Source organism: Mytilus californianus, unplaced genomic scaffold (assembly GCF_021869535.1).
Source record: "Mytilus californianus isolate M0D057914Y unplaced genomic scaffold, xbMytCali1.0.p SCAF_28, whole genome shotgun sequence".
NCBI classification, from domain to species: Eukaryota; Metazoa; Mollusca; class Bivalvia; order Mytilida; family Mytilidae; genus Mytilus; species Mytilus californianus.
The window spans coordinates 2,846,354-2,865,845 of NW_026262677.1; the positions used below are offsets into that span (position 1 = coordinate 2,846,354).

Genomic DNA, 19,492 nt, shown 5'->3' on the forward strand with positions numbered 1-19,492 from the left:
TGTGAAAATTTGTAAAGCAGGAAAGGTCATAGAAGATCATATCACCAATATTTGCAGGGATATTGACTTCCGTTTATTGAGTTTCACTCCTCGAAAAAAGTTGATTTCGTTCGTCCAAAAAATATCTTCCTACACATTTAGACCCAAAAAAAACACGTGTTGTTAACATTGCAACTAGTGCTCATCTTTAAGGTATATTTACTAAAGTAACACGTCTTCGCAAACGTGTATTTGTTTAGCTATGTTTTGCAACAGAAACAAGAAACCAACTCATTTTCATTTTATTCTTCTTTAGATAGACTGGTAGGGTAAGAATAAAAAAAAAAGTTTGGCTTGTCAATGTACAACAAACGATAACTAAGGTAACAGGCATGTAGCAGGGACCCTAAGCGTTGTATGAGCCATAATATACCCCTATAGCATGTCCTGCTAGGTTTTTACGATGAAAAGATTCATGCTGATATGGTCAATATAAGCGGTTGGTGATCCGATAGTGGAGTAGTGGTCGAATTAAGTAGTTTGTTTCCTTATCATCGATATATTAACGTAAACAGACGACACATCCAATTATCAGATTTCCTTATCTATGAAATACCTCATTGGTTTGCCTATGTGGTGATTGGTAAATATTATACCTGTAATGGGTAACTGGCCACAAAGTGATTGTCTTGCCTTTTGGATATGATATTTGTATTTCCTTTCTTAGGAAAAGGCCGGGATGCTTCAGACTATACTATCAGTATTCAGCCGACACCGGTGCAATGATAGTGACACATCTTTTAGAACTATAACACACTCCGTTAAGTCTGTAGTGAAAAATATCCAAGGTCAGTATGGTAAATACTAGCGGTTGGCTGCCCGATTAAGGGGAAGGGGTGAAATATAGATTTGTTTTTTTGTCATACCATTGTACAACTAACAATAACTAATGACAAAGACAGGTAGCCGGGAAACTTGGGCTTGTAATGAACTCTGATATACTTATATTACATGCCTAAGGGGTGAAATGGGTGTATTATTCCCTGTATATGCTTACAGGATGATTTTCTGGACTTTGGGGTTACTTCATCGTGTTTCCCTGCCTTGTGATGGTAGTTGAATCTTTTGTAAAAAAAACTTTATATAGTTAGCCAAGGTCTGAGGGACTGTATTTGCACCTTGTTTTATTTAAAATAGGCTCGGCTTGATCTGTATGGTATAGATCCGGCATCGGTTATGACAATATTTGCGGTTGGATAGCAGACATCCAAACATGGGTCGAATTAATAGCTTTATTGTCTTATGCTCGTACAAGTATTGACAACTAAGGAAGTATGTAGGCAACATGAACCTTATCAGCGTTCGTATGAGCTATTATATACCCATATAAAATGGCCGACGTGGTATATATAGTGAAAAGATTCGGGGTCGGTATTGTCATTGTTTGCGGCTGGGTACTCGATTTAGTTCTTGGTGTAGAAATGAAATGATGTCTTGCTTTACGATTGTAAAACTTATGGTTACTAGGATTCAAGCAGGCAATTTGGACCGTTGGCGTTGTAAAGATATTTGATATACTGATATGCCATGTCCGCGGGGTGCTCGAGGAATGATATAAACCCTTATTGGTTGTTGCTTATATAATAATTTTCTTGGCTTTGGTATTGTTTCATCGTAATTTTCTGTCTTAACACGAGACGAAGGACTTCTGAAACTGATTTTACTAGCTAGAGCGACCTTTGCCATGATATTTACACCTTGTTTGAACCTATAACAAAATAAACTTAGTCTATAGGGTTAAAAGGTCCTGGGTCAATATGTAAAATACTACTGTTTTGCACCTAGATATAAGGGTAGCAGTCGAAAAAATAGTGTTTTGTCTTACGATCGTCCAAATAATGGATGTAGGAAGGTAACCGGGTACCTTAGCTTTATAATAAGCAATAGCATACATTTTTGGCATCCCTGCGTGATGCTCACATAATATCAAACTCTTTTGGGTAATTTGCCATAGGGTGATTTTCTTGCTATTGAAGTTGGTTTATCGTTTTTTTCTGGCTTATCACTGGTCAAGTACTTTGGGAAGCCTTTGAATACTAGTCATGGCCTTTGGAATTTCATTTGCAAGGGGTAATTTTAAGATAAGGTTACTGTTCAGGTTAAGATATTAAGTTATTGTTTAACCTTAACGTTGATTGATGGTTAGTTGGTTTGTTGACAATTCATATTTAAGGTACAGGTAAATTCAAGGTTAAAAAATTAAGTTCCGGTTAAGGTTAAGATAAGATTGAAGGTGATTTTTAACCTTAATGTTCATAGATGGTTAATTGGTAGTTGAAAATTCAGATGAAAGGTTGCGGTAGCCTTGAGGTTAATTCAATGATAGATAAGGTTAAGGTGTAGGTTAAGGTTAAGGTTAATGTAAAAGTTAAGATTATAGTTGAAGTTAAAATTTAGTTTAAGGTTAAATTGAAGGTTTGTCTGAACCCCGCTGAAGGATGATTGGTATTTGAAAATTTAGATTAACGATTGAAATTGAGTTTTAAAATTGAGGAAGCCTTTAAGTTAATTGAAGGTTACAAAATGTCAAAGTTTCAGTTAAGTTTATTGTTTAAGTAAAGGTTAAGGTATGTTTTAACCTCATGATTTATTGAGGATTCATTAATAGTTATAAATTCAGATTAAAGGTGGAAGTACCCTTATGTGAACTATTATTGGTCTGTTGGTGTTTTTCTTATTTTGCCATATCGTTTTCAATTCAATTTCGATCTATTAGTTTGGCTGTCCCTCTGATATCGTTCGTCTCTCTTTTTTAAGGTTAATTGAAGATAAAAAAGAGTTAAGGTTTAGGTTAACAATAATGGTAATGTTAAGCTTAAGGTAAAGGTTAAAGTGAAGGTATGTTTTAACCTTAATGTTCATAGTTGAGGTAGCCTTAATGTTAACCACATACCACATCTTCTTATATCTATTAATGTTAATTCAAGGTTAGAGAAAGTGAAGGTTTATGTTTAGGTTAAGGTTAAGGTTAAAGGTAAGGAAAAGGTTAAGGTTAATGTCAATTTTAGGGTATATCATAGTAGTTTAATTTTAAGGTTGATTGAAGGACAATTTTTGTACGGTAAAGGGTTAGGGTTGTGAATAAGGTCAAAGGTAAACATTATGGTTACAGTTAAGTTTAAGACAAGATTAAGCTTGAAATCAAAATTTCATCTTTGCGCATGTACACCTGGTAAGGGTGCGTGTGCAAACTGTCGAATTATAGGAAGTTATTAGTAGAAAGAACACTTCTATATATTTTGTGTTATGGATTATAAATTAGTTAAACCAGGTAAGTAACATTCGTATGTCTTACTAATGGATATCAAATTAGTAGACGCAGGCATTTGGTATTTTTATTCACAAATTGAGACCAAATTTTGTATGAAAATGTTTTGTTTTTAAACACTTTTCAGTCGACATTCCGGATAAATAGGGCAAGTTCTCTGTGCCAACGAAAGATATTATTATTTAACTAACTCCGAATTAGCCGACTTTTCGCTTGAGCATAGATAGATTGTCTGGTCTCTGTGGGTGTTCTACATTACCCGAATTGAATGCAGTTATCATTATTTTAAAGAATTCTGTACAACGCTTATCAACGCTTAATTCTGTACTATTTTTTTGTGTATTCGTCTATTTATTTTAGGCATGGCGTTGTCAGTTTGTTTTCAGTTGATACCCTTTGGTATCTTTCGTCCTTCTTTTATCAGAAATGTGAAACTCGGAGTGTCAATTTTTGAAATTAAGATACAAGTATTATGTACACGATGTATACACCTTGGCAATGAATGTATCAAACTTAAATAACAGGCGTAATAATATATTAATATATGTTAAGAGTCCAAGCACCGTGACGACTATCTAAAATGTCTTATTTATACAACTTGAATGAGTGCATTAATGATATAATTCTGAAATTTGTAGATTTGCGAAGATCAAATAGAAGAATATTAAAAATTGAAGATTACATAAATAGTAAATCAGATCGACAAGGGTTTTTGGTAAGAAAGATTGACGACATAAAAGGTAAATACTAGTTATTCTGTTTATTTAGAACTTATGCGTAAACTGTTTTGTTTTTTCAGCGTGTTAATATGTTGTTTCATTGTAATACCTGGATAGGTGTTTTAGAAAAGTTTACTTACGAATGATTTTTGTATCTTCAATCTCTCTTCATTTGCGGTACCTTTTACAAGCATGCATTGTATTTCAAGTTTTGTTTTCTCAATTTGGTCTTTAAAAAAAGGTTATTTTTTTATTTTAATATGCATTAAATTCATAAACATGCGGTGAATATTTTTTTCTTCATACTTTGTTAAAAATTTTGAAAACAATAAATTTCAAATTATACATGTTCACTAGTATTAGTATTTAAGTATTTGTGATGAAAATATTTTCTAAAATGGTTTCTTTTTCGAAAAAAATATAGTTTACTAACAACATATTTATTAATATTATATTTTACTTAATCAATCAATCATCGTTATGTAGTTTAAAATGTTTTGAGCTGTTTGATGTGTATATTTGTCGTTTAACTTTATAAAAGGAAGAGGTGTGTTTACGACAAAACAGTTTGAAAAAGGCGAGTTTATGTTCGAATATCGCGGAAATTTAACAACAGTTGATCCAGGCTTCAACGAGTACGCATTCGAGTTTATTTGGAATTCAAGAAAATGTTGGTAAGTTTAAAACTTTTTATGCTAGATGAAAAATGTTTTTTTTTTTCTTGTAGACTTCAAAACCATATAGTAGCGGTTAGAACACGTAAATGACATACAGGTGGTATGGGCGTATTTCGCCATCTTGGATTGTAAAAAATCAGTGAACCAAATGTCTAGTTTCTATTAATTAAGTTAACAAAATTTGATGCAAAAATGCAGATAACTAAATGTGAACTGTTATTTGAAAAAAAAACGTTTATAAGATAATGATTATAAGTATTAACACTTTCGCAAGTGTAGATTAATTTTGGTTTAACAAATGCCATTTGAATGGAAGGTAACTCTGGAAAAAGTGCACTTTTCTGAAGATCTACATGGAATTTTCCTATTTCGTATTTTAGCCGGAAAAAAAACGTACGGTGACTTTATCCCTTCTTTTGATATTCTCAAATCATTGTCTTGATGCTATCTTTTTGTGTTTTATTTTACAATTCTATCAAGTAGTGTAGCTTCTAATCGCATACTGATGTTATTACCCGTATACGCCATACACAATGTGCCACAACCTGTAGCTTGATAAATTGCACGGTGACCTATCGTTTTTAGTATAGTTTGGAACAGATATTAATATACAGTAGGTTTTGGCAAAGTGAGCGAATTTTATCCTTTCATTTTAGACTCCCATACCACCTTAAGGAATTCAATACGTTGTTTTTTTTTATTGATTATTCATTTTTTGAATTTTGGTAATCATGCAATTGCAAAAATCTTCGATATTTCAATTGCAATTATCTGCCCCTTTCTATCACACAATTTCTTTTTCCGTATAGAGTCGACTTTATAAATGATCCTTTTTAGTAAAATAGAAAAAAATATATTGCTTTTATATTAATATCACGCTATTTAGATATATTTCTTTAAGTTGATTTATAACTCATCATTTATCAAAATCAAGGATACCAGAAATAAAACCAGTTCTGGCCTGATTCCTACATTGATGTATATTAATATATCGAAAATGACCTCAAACCTTTCACCGACTGTTAATTATCACTGATCAATAACTTTTTTGTTTACCTTTAACTTACAGCAAACTTCAAACTGAACTTTTACCTATAATCTTAACATTTACTATTGACGTTAACCCTCACATTTACTTCTAACCTTAATCTGTAACCTTAACAGTTAATTTTAACCTTAATCTTTAACCTTTCCAGTTACTTGTAACATTAATCTTTAACCTTATCATTAGACCATAACCTTAAATCCTATAGCTTTTACCATTCACTAGAATCCTTACCTTAAATAATTTGATACCTTCGCATCAGTAAGCTACAGTTTAACAGTAAGTTGTTCTTTCCATCTAGGATCGATGCATCTATTGACGACAAATCCTTGGGAAGGCTCGTAAACGATGACGAGAATGATAGTAACTCTATTGTTATTTAGAATAATTGTCGGTGGTCTTCCCCATCTTTGTTTCTTTGCTACAAGAACAATCAGCGAAGGTGAAGAAGTAACATTCACATATTTTCAAGGAGAATATGACCAGTTTCCTTGGCGGTTAAAGGTAAGTATTATGTACTTCAGGATTTGTTAATGACACAATTTGTGAATGCATACAGATAGCGAGTCTTGTTCAAGTTTAAAGGTTAAAATTTAAGGTTAAGGTGATGGTTTTATTTAAAGGTTAAGATAAAATCCAAAAGTTAAGGTTATAATGAATGTTAGGTAAAGGTTGCTGTTGACATTCAAATTATGTATGCGCATGTGCAGTTAACAGAACGCTTCTGTTAAAGGTTAGTTGATCGTCGGATAAGTGTTTTTCTTGTGATTGAATTATAATACCATTGTGGAGAAATTTTCATGAAAGGTAAGCATTTACTCCTTTATATCAGAATCATTCTAAGAATTGTTTAAAACGACGCCTTTGTCCATTGATTTGATTAAGCACACATAGTAAATCTTATGAAAACTAAAGGTTAATCCTTGAAGTTTAATTTACGAAAACATTATATTATAGTTAATGTTAAACTTTTATCATTTCTGAAACCAATACTTCAGTATACATTTACATATCAATATCATAGCGTGGTCAATTATCACACTTATATTTATAAAAACACTTTTCGTAAATAAAAAAAGAAGATGTGGTATGATTATTAATGAGACAACTCTCCACTGCAGACCAAAATGAAACAGTAATTAACAACTATAGGTCACCGTACGGCTTTCGACAATGAGCAAAACCGATACCGCGTAGTACGCTATACAAGACCCCGAAATGACAATGTAAAACAATTCAAACGTGAAAACTAACGGTCTTATATATGTACAAAAAGTATACGAAAATCAAATATGTAACACAGCAACAAACGACAACCACTGAATTACAGGCTCTTGACTTAGGACAGGCACTTACATACAGAATGGGGTGGGGTTAAACATATTAGCAGGATCCCATTCCTCCCCCGAACCTGGGACAGTGGTTTTAAAGTACAACATATGAAAAACCTATACAAATCAGTTAAAATTGGCATAAATCATCAGATGAACAAAAATACAAGTGGACTACAACACCGCACTAGAAACTTTTTTCTCTCTTTACATGAATGATAAGTTAGGAGTGACACAATTTCCCTAAATTGCTCTCACCCTTACTCCTTATTTTGTCTCATATCGGTCTGTTGTATACAATTTGACAATTAATCTTTAGAAATAACCGAAATTCCCTTCATATGTCGAAATTTAATAACCGTGACAAATAATAACTTATTTTTTTTGTAAAAAATGGTCTGTTGTACATTACTTGCAATCTTGGATGTTACTGTTTGTCGTGAATGTTTGACTGATCCATGAGTAGTCGTTGCTCGGTGACCTATAGAATTCGTCAGATAAGCCAAATAAGCTATGTGAGAGTTACCGTGACAACGGTCAGCGATCGATCAGTAGATTTATCTTATGCACGGATCTGACGGATACGTATATGTTTAAAATTCTTATGTAAACCGAACTCCACAGTGTTTACATTCGATGAACACTGACCTCCACGAAGACACCTTTACTCGTTTAGTTGTAATAAACTAAGTTGCAATAACAAATAAAAAAAAATAAATATGAATTACTTTTCACACATCATGTGTATATCTTCATATTCTTTAATTTAAATTTTGCTAAAAAATTAAATAAGTGCAGACTAACGATATGCTTATTTACCACTCATAAGCGATAAAATGTTATCATTTAAAATATGTACTATATCTAGCAATTCATGTCACTAGATGATAAAAGTAAAAATAGTATAACATTAAAGAAGCTCAGAGCTTTGTTTGTCTTGATTAAAAGTGTTGTTTTAACTATTGTTTTGAATTTCTTTAATTTCTTCATTTGATAAAAAGTAATGTAATCTTATTTATAATTATGTATTGTAATGTTCTCGAGATAAGTGTTTTCTATGAATTAAAAGATAATCAGAAATAAAAAAAAATAAAAATTTTGTTTTTGTAGAATAAGAATGCAGTTATTGCTTTATTTTAATACAAATTATAAACTGTCAAAAGATTTCAATACTTTTTCTACATCAGGATTGGTTGTTCTTCAGAAAAAAATAGACTGAATATAAGGGAAATGATACACAATTTAATGCAAATATTTCATCTCATATTTGAAATGATTCAACATCAATTGCAAATAGTCTTTAAAATGTCTTTTGATAAGTAATTCTGTATAAGATTTGATTTTTTGAAGGATACATATGTCAAACTTTTGTTTTATTGGATCAAGAATGCAATCATTTCTGCCTTTTCCATGGAAATTATTGACTGCCATTGGATTTTTGTACTTTTAACAGTTTTGGACTGGTTGTTTTTTTCATAAAATTAAAAGATTATCAAAGAAAATATACTAAAATGGTGTTTGCATTGTTCAAATTAACCAAATTATTCTTCTTTTGATAAAAAATGATGCCATTTTATTTGGAATTAGTTATTTCAAAAGCATTTATAAAAGTCTTATTTACGAATTTAGATCTCATCAGAATTAAAATACTCAAAGTTTGGTTTTTGTTGAAAAAGAATGCAGTTATTGCTTTATTTTAATACACATTATAAACTGCCATAAGATTTCAGTACTTTTTGAACATCAGGATTGGTTGTTTTTCATTAAATAGGCTGAATTCAAGGGAAAAGACACTAAACTTTTGTACGTGTTGCCTTGAATGCAAATATTTCTTCTCATTTTTCAAATAATGCAACTTTAATTGCAATCAGCCTTTAAATATGCCTTTTGATAAGTTATTTTGAATAAAATGTGAATTTTTGAAGGATAGATATGCTTAAACTTTTGTTTTTGTTGAACAAGAATGCAATCATTTTTTTCATTTTCATGGAAACTTTTGACCACCATTGGATTTTTTACTATATATTGTTTAGGATTGGTTGATTTTTCATAAAATTTAAAGAATATCAGAGAAAATATACTAAAATATTGCTTGCATTGTTCAAATTTACCAAAACTATTCTTCTTTTGATAAAAAATTATGCTATTTTATTTGGAATTAGTTATTTCAACAGCCTTCATATAAGTCTTATGTGAGAACTTAGATCTCATCAGAATTAAAATACTCAAAGTTTGGTTTTTTTTTAAAAAGAATGCAGTTATTGCTTTATTTTAATACACATTATAAACTGCCATAAGATTTCAGTACTTTTTGAACATCAGGATTGGTTGTTTTTCATTAAATAGGCTGAATTTAAGAGAAAAGACACTAAATTTGTGTACGCGTTGCCTAAAATGCAAATATTTCTTCTCATTTTTCAAATAATGCAACTTTAATTGCAATCAGCCTTTAAATATGCCTTCTGATAAGTTATTTTGAATAAAATGTTAATTTTTGAAGGATAGATATGATTAAACTTTTGTTTTTGTTGAACAAGAATGCAATCATTTCTTCATTTTCATGGAAACTATTGACCACCATTGGATTTTTGTACTTTATATTGTTAAAGTATGGTTGATTTTTCATAAAATTAAAGGAATATCAGAGAAAATATACTTAAATGTTGTTTGCATTGATCAAATTTACCAAAATTATTCTTCTTTTGATAAAAAATGATGCTATTTTATTTGGAATTGGTTATTTTAAAAGCCTTCATATAAGTCTTCTTTAAGAACTTAGATCTCATCAGAATTAAAATACTCAAAGTTTGGTTTTTGTTGAACAAGAATGCAATCATTTTTTTCATTTTCATGGAAACTTTTGACCACCATTGGATTTTTTACTATATATTGTTTAGGATTGGTTGATTTTTCATAAAATTTAAAGAATATCAGAGAAAATATACTAAAATATTGCTTGCATTGTTCAAATTTACCAAAACTATTCTTCTTTTGATAAAAAATTATGCTATTTTATTTGGAATTAGTTATTTCAAAAGCCTTCATATAAGTCTTATGTGAGAACTTAGATCTCATCAGAATTAAAATACTCAAAGTTTGGTTTTTTTTTAAAAAGAATGCAGTTATTGCTTTATTTTAATACACATTATAAACTGCCATAAGATTTCAGTACTTTTTGAACATCAGGATTGGTTGTTTTTCATTAAATAGGCTGAATTTAAGGGAAAAGACACTAAATTTGTGTACGCGTTGCCTAAAATGCAAATATTTCTTCTCATTTTTCAAATAATGCAACTTTAATTGCAATCAGCCTTTAAATATGCCTTCTGATAAGTTATTTTGAATAAAATGTTAATTTTTGAAGGATAGATATGCTTAAACTTTTGTTTTTGTTGAACAAGAATGCAATCATTTCTTCATTTTCATGGAAACTATTGACCACCATTGGATTTTTGTACTTTATATTGTAAAAGTATGGTTGATTTTTCATAAAATTAAAAGAATATCAGAGAAAATATACTTAAATGTTGTTTGCATTGTTCAAATTTACCAAAATTATTCTTCTTTTGATAAAAAATGATGCTATTTTATTTGGAATTGGTTATTTTAAAAGCCTTCATATAAGTCTTCTTTAAGAACTTAGATCTCATCAGAATTAAAATACTCAAAGTTTGGTTTTTGTTGAAAAAGAATGCAGTTATTGCTTTATTTAAATACTTATTATAAACTGCCATAAGATTTCAGTACTTTTTGAACATCAGGATTGGTTGTTTTTCATTAAATAGGCTGTTTTTAAGGGAAAAGACACTAAATTTGTGTACGCGTTGCCTAAAATGCAAATATTTCTTCTCATTTTTCAAATTATGCAACTTTAATTGCAATCAGCCTTTAAATATGCCTGTTGATAAGTTTTAGTTATTTTGAATAAAATGTTCTTTTTTGAAGGATAGATATGCTTAAATTTTTGTTTTTGTTGAACAAGAATGCAATCATTTCTTCATTTTCATTGAAACTATTGACCACCATTGGATTTTTGTACTATATATTGTTTAGGATTGGTTAATTTTTCATAAAATTTAAAGAATATCAGAGAAAATATACTAAAATATTGCTTGCATTGTTCAAATTTACCAAAACTATTCTTCTTTTGATAAAAAATTATGCTTTTTTATTTGGAATTAGTTAGTTCAAAAGCCTTCATATAAGTCTTATGTAAGAACTTAGATCTCATCAGAATTAAAATACTCAAAGTTTGGTTTTTTTTTAAAAAGAATGTAGTTATTGCTTTGTTTTAATACACATTATAAACTGCCATAAGATTTCAGTACTTTTTGAACATCAGGATTGGTTGTTTTTCATTAAATAGGCTGAATTTAAGGGAAAAGACACTAAATTTGTGTACGCGTTGCCTAAAATGCAAATATTTCTTCTCATTTTTCAAATAATGCAACTTTAATTGCAATCAGCCTTTAAATATGCCTTCTGATAAGTTATTTTGAATATAATGTTAATTTTTGAAGGATAGATATGCTTAAACTTTTGTTTTTGTTGAACAAGAATGCAATCATTTCTTCATTTTCATGGAAACTATTGACCACCATTGGATTTTTGTACTTTATATTGTTAAAGTATGGTTGATTTTTCATAAAATTAAAAGAATATCAGAGAAAATATACTTAAATGTTGTTTGCATTGTTCAAATTTACCAAAACTATTCTTCTTTTGATAAAAAATGATGCTATTTTATTTGGAATTGGTTATTTTAAAAGCCTTCATATAAGTCTTCTTTAAGAACTTAGATCTCATCAGAATTAAAATACTCAAAGTTTGGTTTTTGTTGAAAAAGAATGCAGTTATTGCTTTATTTAAATACTTATTATAAACTGCCATAAGATTTCAGTACTTTTTGAACATCAGGATTGATTGTTTTTCATTAAATAGGCTGTTTTTAAGGGAAAAGACACTAAATTTGTGTACGCGTTGCCTAAAATGCAAATATTTCTTCTCATTTTTCAAATTATGCAACTTTAATTGCAATCAGCCTTTAAATATGCCTGTTGATAAGTTTTAGTTATTTTGAATAAAATGTTATTTTTTGAAGGATAGATATGCTTAAATTTTTGTTTTTGTTGAACAAGAATGCAATCATTTCTTCATTTTCATTGAAACTATTGACCACCATTGGATTTTTGTACTATATATTGTTTAGGATTGGTTAATTTTTCATAAAATTTAAAGAATATCAGAGAAAATATACTAAAATATTGCTTGCATTGTTCAAATTTACCAAAACTATTCTTCTTTTGATAAAAAATTATGCTTTTTTATTTGGAATTAGTTATTTCAAAAGCCTTCATATAAGTCTTATGTAAGAACTTAGATCTCATCAGAATTAAAATACTCAAAGTTTGGTTTTTTTTGAAAAAGAATGTAGTTATTGCTTTATTTTAATACACATTATAAACTGCCATAAGATTTCAGTACTTTTTGAACATCAGGATTGGTTGTTTTTCATTAAATAGGCTGAATTTAAGGGAAAAGACACTAAATTTTTGTACGTGTTGCCTTGAATGCAAATACTTCTTCTCATTTTTCAAATAATGCAACTTTAATTGCAATCAGCCTTTAAATATGCCTTTTGATAAGTTATTTTGAATAAAATGTGAATTTTTGAAGGATAGATATGCTTAAACTTTTGTTTTTGTTGAACAAGAATGCAATCATTTTTTCATTTTCATGGAAACTATTGACCACCATTGGATTTTTGTACTTTATATTGTTAAGGATTGGTTGATTTTTCATAAAATTAAAAGAATATCAGAGAAAATATACTTAAATGTTGTTTGCATTGTTCAAATTTACTAAAATTAGTCTTCTTTTGATAAAAAAAGATGCTATTTTATTTGGAATTAGTTATTCTAAAAGCCTTCATATAAGTCTTCTTTAAGAATTTAGATCTCATCAGAATTAAAATACTCAAAGTTTTGTTTTTGCTGAAAAACAATGCAGTTATTGCTTTATTTTAATACACATTATAAACTGCCATAAGATTTAAATACTTTTTGCACATCAGGATTGGTTGTTTTTCATTAAATAGGCTGAATTTAAGGGAAAAGATACTAAATTTTTTTATGCGTTGCCTAAAATGCAAATATTTCTTCTAATTTTAAAAATAATGCAATTTTAATTGCAATCAGCCTTTAATATACCTTTTATTATTTTTTGTATAAAATGTTAATTTTGGAATGATAGTTATGCTTAAACTTTTGTTTTTGTTGAACAAGAATGCAATCACTTCTTTATTTTCATGAAAAACTATTGACCACTATTGGATTTTTGCACTTTATTTTGTTTAGGATTGGTTGTTTTTTCATAAAATTAAAAGAATATCAGAGAAAATATACTAAAATATTGCTTGCATTGTTCAAATTTACCAAAACTATTCTTCTTTTGATAAAAAATTATGCTATTTTATTTGGAATTAGTTATTTCAAAAGCCTTCATATAAGTCTTATGTGAGAACTTAGATCTCATCAGAATTAAAATACTCAAAGTTTGGTTTTTTTTTAAAAAGAATGCAGTTATTGCTTTATTTTAATACACATTATAAACTGCCATAAGATTTCAGTACTTTTTGAACATCAGGATTGGTTGTTTTTCATTAAATAGGCTGAATTTAAGGGAAAAGACACTAAATTTGTGTACGCGTTGCCTAAAATGCAAATATTTCTTCTCATTTTTCAAATAATGCAACTTTAATTGCAATCAGCCTTTAAATATGCCTTCTGATAAGTTATTTTGAATAAAATGTTAATTTTTGAAGGATAGATATGCTTAAACTTTTGTTTTTGTTGAACAAGAATGCAATCATTTCTTCATTTTCATGGAAACTATTGACCACCATTGGATTTTTGTACTTTATATTGTAAAAGTATGGTTGATTTTTCATAAAATTAAAAGAATATCAGAGAAAATATACTTAAATGTTGTTTGCATTGTTCAAATTTACCAAAATTATTCTTCTTTTGATAAAAAATGATGCTATTTTATTTGGAATTGGTTATTTTAAAAGCCTTCATATAAGTCTTCTTTAAGAACTTAGATCTCATCAGAATTAAAATACTCAAAGTTTGGTTTTTGTTGAAAAAGAATGCAGTTATTGCTTTATTTAAATACTTATTATAAACTGCCATAAGATTTCAGTACTTTTTGAACATCAGGATTGGTTGTTTTTCATTAAATAGGCTGTTTTTAAGGGAAAAGACACTAAATTTGTGTACGCGTTGCCTAAAATGCAAATATTTCTTCTCATTTTTCAAATTATGCAACTTTAATTGCAATCAGCCTTTAAATATGCCTGTTGATAAGTTTTAGTTATTTTGAATAAAATGTTCTTTTTTGAAGGATAGATATGCTTAAATTTTTGTTTTTGTTGAACAAGAATGCAATCATTTCTTCATTTTCATTGAAACTATTGACCACCATTGGATTTTTGTACTATATATTGTTTAGGATTGGTTAATTTTTCATAAAATTTAAAGAATATCAGAGAAAATATACTAAAATATTGCTTGCATTGTTCAAATTTACCAAAACTATTCTTCTTTTGATAAAAAATTATGCTTTTTTATTTGGAATTAGTTAGTTCAAAAGCCTTCATATAAGTCTTATGTAAGAACTTAGATCTCATCAGAATTAAAATACTCAAAGTTTGGTTTTTTTTTAAAAAGAATGTAGTTATTGCTTTGTTTTAATACACATTATAAACTGCCATAAGATTTCAGTACTTTTTGAACATCAGGATTGGTTGTTTTTCATTAAATAGGCTGAATTTAAGGGAAAAGACACTAAATTTGTGTACGCGTTGCCTAAAATGCAAATATTTCTTCTCATTTTTCAAATAATGCAACTTTAATTGCAATCAGCCTTTAAATATGCCTTCTGATAAGTTATTTTGAATATAATGTTAATTTTTGAAGGATAGATATGCTTAAACTTTTGTTTTTGTTGAACAAGAATGCAATCATTTCTTCATTTTCATGGAAACTATTGACCACCATTGGATTTTTGTACTTTATATTGTTAAAGTATGGTTGATTTTTCATAAAATTAAAAGAATATCAGAGAAAATATACTTAAATGTTGTTTGCATTGTTCAAATTTACCAAAACTATTCTTCTTTTGATAAAAAATGATGCTATTTTATTTGGAATTGGTTATTTTAAAAGCCTTCATATAAGTCTTCTTTAAGAACTTAGATCTCATCAGAATTAAAATACTCAAAGTTTGGTTTTTGTTGAAAAAGAATGCAGTTATTGCTTTATTTAAATACTTATTATAAACTGCCATAAGATTTCAGTACTTTTTGAACATCAGGATTGATTGTTTTTCATTAAATAGGCTGTTTTTAAGGGAAAAGACACTAAATTTGTGTACGCGTTGCCTAAAATGCAAATATTTCTTCTCATTTTTCAAATTATGCAACTTTAATTGCAATCAGCCTTTAAATATGCCTGTTGATAAGTTTTAGTTATTTTGAATAAAATGTTATTTTTTGAAGGATAGATATGCTTAAATTTTTGTTTTTGTTGAACAAGAATGCAATCATTTCTTCATTTTCATTGAAACTATTGACCACCATTGGATTTTTGTACTATATATTGTTTAGGATTGGTTAATTTTTCATAAAATTTAAAGAATATCAGAGAAAATATACTAAAATATTGCTTGCATTGTTCAAATTTACCAAAACTATTCTTCTTTTGATAAAAAATTATGCTTTTTTATTTGGAATTAGTTATTTCAAAAGCCTTCATATAAGTCTTATGTAAGAACTTAGATCTCATCAGAATTAAAATACTCAAAGTTTGGTTTTTTTTGAAAAAGAATGTAGTTATTGCTTTATTTTAATACACATTATAAACTGCCATAAGATTTCAGTACTTTTTGAACATCAGGATTGGTTGTTTTTCATTAAATAGGCTGAATTTAAGGGAAAAGACACTAAATTTTTGTACGTGTTGCCTTGAATGCAAATACTTCTTCTCATTTTTCAAATAATGCAACTTTAATTGCAATCAGCCTTTAAATATGCCTTTTGATAAGTTATTTTGAATAAAATGTGAATTTTTGAAGGATAGATATGCTTAAACTTTTGTTTTTGTTGAACAAGAATGCAATCATTTTTTCATTTTCATGGAAACTATTGACCACCATTGGATTTTTGTACTTTATATTGTTAAGGATTGGTTGATTTTTCATAAAATTAAAAGAATATCAGAGAAAATATACTTAAATGTTGTTTGCATTGTTCAAATTTACTAAAATTAGTCTTCTTTTGATAAAAAAAGATGCTATTTTATTTGGAATTAGTTATTCTAAAAGCCTTCATATAAGTCTTCTTTAAGAATTTAGATCTCATCAGAATTAAAATACTCAAAGTTTTGTTTTTGCTGAAAAACAATGCAGTTATTGCTTTATTTTAATACACATTATAAACTGCCATAAGATTTAAATACTTTTTGCACATCAGGATTGGTTGTTTTTCATTAAATAGGCTGAATTTAAGGGAAAAGATACTAAATTTTTTTATGCGTTGCCTAAAATGCAAATATTTCTTCTAATTTTAAAAATAATGCAATTTTAATTGCAATCAGCCTTTAATATACCTTTTATTATTTTTTGTATAAAATGTTAATTTTGGAATGATAGTTATGCTTAAACTTTTGTTTTTGTTGAACAAGAATGCAATCACTTCTTTATTTTCATGAAAAACTATTGACCACTATTGGATTTTTGCACTTTATTTTGTTTAGGATTGGTTGTTTTTTCATAAAATTAAAAGAATATCAGAGAAAATATACTAAAATGTTGTTTGCATTGTGTAAATTTTGAACAAAAAATTATGCTTTATTATTTGGAATTAGTTATTTCAAAAGCCTTTATATAAGTCGCTTAAAGAATTTAGATATAATCATAATTAAAATACTTAAGGTTTGGTTTTTGTTGAAAAAGAATTCAGTTATTGCTTTATTTTAATAAAAATTATAAAATACCATAAGATTTCAGTACTTTTTGCACATCAGGATTGGTTGTTTTCCATTGAATAGGCTGAATCTTAGAGAAATGATACTAAATTGTTGTACGCATTGCCTGAAATGCAAATATTTCTTTTATAATTCAAATAATGCAACCTCAATTGCAATGAGTCGTTTAACATGCCTTTTCATACGTTATTTTGTATAAAATGTTAATTTTTGAAGGATAGATATGCATAAAGTTTTGTTTTTGTTGAACAAGAATACAATGATTTGTTTCATGTTAATGGAAATTATTAACTGCCATTGGATGTTTGTATTTTTTATTGTTTAGGTTTTTTTCCCATAAAATTAAAAGATTATCAGAGAAAATATACTTAAATGTTGTTTGCTTTGTTTAGATTTAGCAAAATTATTCTTCTTTTGATAAAAGATGAAGGTTTTTTTATTTGTACGAATATTTTTTAAGGCTTCAATATAAGTCTTTCTTTAGAATTAAAATATAATCAGAATTTAAATACTTAAAATTTTGTTTCAGTGGAACAAGAATGCAGTTATTGTTAATACAAATCAGAAGCCAACATAAGGTTTCAGTTTTTATTTGTACTTCAGGATTGTTTTTTTTTTTTCATAAAATATGCTCAATTGCAATCATTCTTTATAAATGTCTTTTGATAATTAATTTTGAATAAAATGAAAACAATTGAAGGATACATATGCATAAACTTTTGTTTTTGTTAAATAAGAATGCAATTATTTCTTTATTTTAATCAAAATCATTGATCACCATTGTATTGTTGTACTTAATGAAGTTAATGACTATTTATTTTTAAATACGGTTAAAGAATATCAGAAAAAAATATAAAAAATGTTGTTCGCATTGTTTAAAATTACAAATATATCTTATTTTATTGAAGTAAATGCAGCAATTATACTTGTAATTTGTTATTTTAATAGTGTCAATTAAGATATTTTTTTTGAAATGAGTTTTAAGATTATAAGGATACAAAACTTTAATAATTGAAAAATGTTACACCAAAATTTTCAGGAACGGCTCATTTCATTTATTTTGCATAGTATTTTCGGAAAATAATAAAATAAAATCGCGAAAGAAACACCGTTTTAGAACTGTCCGGGATTGAAATATATAACCTAATTTAATTAAGTTTAAAACTGATTGGTTGTAAATCAAATGATTATTACTTCTTAAACTTTATAGGATTAAACTTTTATCGACACTGATGTAATCAGAAGAAACTTCCTACTTTGTTCAAGTTTTACAACCTCCAAAAATTATAAATTGTGTTTGAATTTATCAATCTCCACAATTAATAACTGTTTATAACCATAAATCTTTAAATAAATGGCTTATAATGTCAATGATGTGTTAGCTGAAATTCCCATTAGATACTTCTGAAGATATAACAGGTAGGCCGATAAAAAACTGGCTAGCATGTCATATCAACGACGATAAATTAGTAGTACCTCCCATAGGCTCAATGTTATGCAGTTCATTCTAGTTTTGAAATTCAGAGTGCTTGGACGTATTTTCTGTTACTTCTCGTTCGAAAGGTATTACTGATCTTCATGAAAACATTGACTTGATAATAACTTGTGTGAAATTATTTGGTGCGTCTTTTGAATACATATTCCTCTTGGTTTTATACAGGAAGGAAAAACAGATGAAATAAGACCTGTGGTAAGTAATGTTATGCTATTATTAAAACAATATGTAAATATAATTAAACGTCAGTTCAAAAACATTTTTTTTCTAAACCGTCAGCTTGCAAAAAGTTGTAAGCCATGTCTTTTTCTGTGTTTTCGTGCAAAAATAATTGTTAAGCTTATATCTCCAGCTTTGTTTTAGTTGTTGCCAAATTGCAAAGAAAAAAAGTAAAACATTTGTAAAGACTTAAAAGGTCAGCCTATCAAAAATTGAAAAAAAAAACTTACACCAACCATGACGAAACTGTAGCTCCTCTCGTAGGCTAAATGTTAAACTTTTCATTATAGATTGAGAATTCAGATTGTTTGGACGCATTTCTGTTCCTTCTTTTTCGGAAGACAGTAGTGATTTTAATGTTATAACTCCTCATATTAAGTAAACATTTTTATTCGTATTTTGATTATATATTCCTCTTGGATTTATACAGAAAGGGAATACAGAAGAAGAAAGACCAGTGGTAAATAACGTTTTAATATATATAAAAAAATTACGGGTATCAACATTAAACACCAGTTCTAAAAGACCCTTACATTGTCAATTGCCGAAATTTGCTTAAAATTGTAAGACTTGTCCTTTTCTGGCGTTTTTGTGCAAACATGATTGTTAAAAGTAAAGAATAAATTAAACCTTAATTGAAGAGCCACCATTTA

At 28.1% G+C, this 19,492-nt stretch overlaps 2 protein-coding genes across 2 annotated transcripts in view; both read left to right on the plus strand.

Moving 5' to 3' along the window:
* Window positions 1–19,492, plus strand: part of LOC127732826 (uncharacterized) — an 89,068-nt gene that overhangs the window by 54,938 nt on the left and 14,638 nt on the right. The window lies entirely within an intron of this gene.
* LOC127732825 (uncharacterized) overlaps window positions 578–19,492 on the plus strand; it is a 38,482-nt gene continuing 19,567 nt past the window's right edge. Inside the window, exons 1-2 of the mRNA XM_052242004.1 lie at window positions 578–827; window positions 3,946–4,047. The gene's annotated coding sequence lies outside the window, so the exon portion shown is untranslated. The remainder of the gene's footprint in view (window positions 828–3,945; window positions 4,048–19,492) is intronic.